Source organism: Bison bison, unplaced genomic scaffold (genome assembly GCF_000754665.1).
Source record: "Bison bison bison isolate TAMUID 2011002044 unplaced genomic scaffold, Bison_UMD1.0 scf7180017864367, whole genome shotgun sequence".
NCBI lineage: Eukaryota > Metazoa > Chordata > Mammalia > Artiodactyla > Bovidae > Bison > Bison bison.
The window spans coordinates 6,084,324-6,086,039 of NW_011494939.1; the positions used below are offsets into that span (position 1 = coordinate 6,084,324).

The following is a 1,716-nucleotide window of genomic DNA, read 5'->3' on the forward strand; positions in this document are numbered from 1 at the left end:
TAATAATTAGTGATGAGTCAACTGGGGTCGCAAAGAGTCAGACATGACTGAGTGACTGAACTGAACTGAATAATTAGTGATATGGAACATCTTTTCATGTGCCTGTTGGCTATCTGTATGTCTTCTTTGAAGAAATGTCATTTAGGTCTTATGCCCATATCAAAATGGTATTACCACCATTTTAAACATGAAGAAAATGGAAGCTTAAATAGTCAAATATGTCAGGAATAAAGAGGAGGGCAATCAGATATACTTTATGATCTCATACCCTGGGTTTGAGAGTATTCTTAGAATATACCTACATAGGTAGAAAACAGCAAACACAAATCTGAGTATGATCCAAAGTTGTGCCTCTTTAAAAAGGACCCAGCGAAGTAGTAACCGAACAATGTTAATTCGGTACGGTTTTGAGAAGTTTAAAAAAAGCACTTTCCATTTTTCCTCAAATAGTTTTAAAAGCTAGAACTTTCTGTGCAATGTGTAGGGGAAATGTACAGAGTGCAAAAAGGAATCACTGGACAAAAAAAAAAAAAAGAAAAAACCCAACCAAACAACTTAATTTAGAAGACAGAAACAGGATTTGACTGTGAGGGAAAAAAATGAAAAGAGATATTTCCAAACAGGCATTTAGTAAAGGTATAATAATTCTGAGTTGGTTTATTTTTAAATCATGTAAATGAAAGAAGTGCTAGACTGAAGCTTGTCTTTGGTATCAAAATTTTGCTTCACAGACAGAAGAAATAGTGTATTTAGTGCAGTGTAGAGTGCAAACAATACCACAAGGGAAACTGCTTGAGATTAAATAAATATGCTTGAGAACTTTTAAATATTCAAATAATTTTAGAAGCACTCTTGGTACACTGTATGCATTGCTTTGTCTTTATAACACTCTTCAAGACCTGGTATAGTCTCTAAAGTGAGAAAACGCATTTACTAAAATATTCTGCAATTGATTATAACAATACAAACCGTTTTTGTTAACAATTGGTCCAAATTCACATGGCTCTACCTTGTTCTTAAGAATTAACAGGAAAATCATTTTTATATAATTGGCACTCAGTACTACTTGATGGTTTCTTTTCACTTCCTAATCTGAGCATTTTATATAACTGAAAGTACTATTTGTTATTAAAGCCTTAGGACAGGCTTAGAGATATTGGGTTGGCCAAAAACTTCATTCAGGTTCTTCCATTGGCTGTTAGGGAAAAACTCAAACAAACTTTTTGGTCAACCCAAGAGCTATCTATGAGAAGCTTTAAATTTGTGGCAAGAGAAAAGAATATTGCTTTCATTTTGGTTTAACTCACTTATTCAGTAATTCTTTATTAAGCATCTACCATATGCAGGCAAGCACTGGGCTAGGCACTGGCACTACAACAATAAATAAAACACATAAAATCTGTGTCCTCACAGAGATGATACTGTAGTAGAAGAGAAAGGTGATATATTGTGTATATATTTATGTCTTGTTTGCATTTCTCTAAAGAGAACAACTGTTCATAAAAAATTACAACTTTTCAAAATTTTCATTTTTAGTTCCCAGGTGAATTTAAGAGAAGTAAAACCTCTAAGAATTATGTTACCAAAACGTTTAGAAATGAATATCTGTCAACCATTATGTTGTATACAAGAAATATTCTTCATATTCATGAAGACCTCATAATACTCTTAGATCAATGAAGCTACTAAAGGCTGATCAGAGAGCATGAAGGACAA

The 1,716-nt window shown here is 32.9% G+C and overlaps 1 protein-coding gene across 1 annotated transcript in view; it reads right to left on the reverse strand.

Annotated features, from left to right (window-relative positions):
• WDR44 (WD repeat domain 44) overlaps nt 1–1,716 on the reverse strand; it is a 102,737-nt gene that overhangs the window by 3,889 nt on the left and 97,132 nt on the right. The gene's annotated exons all lie outside the window — the stretch shown is intronic.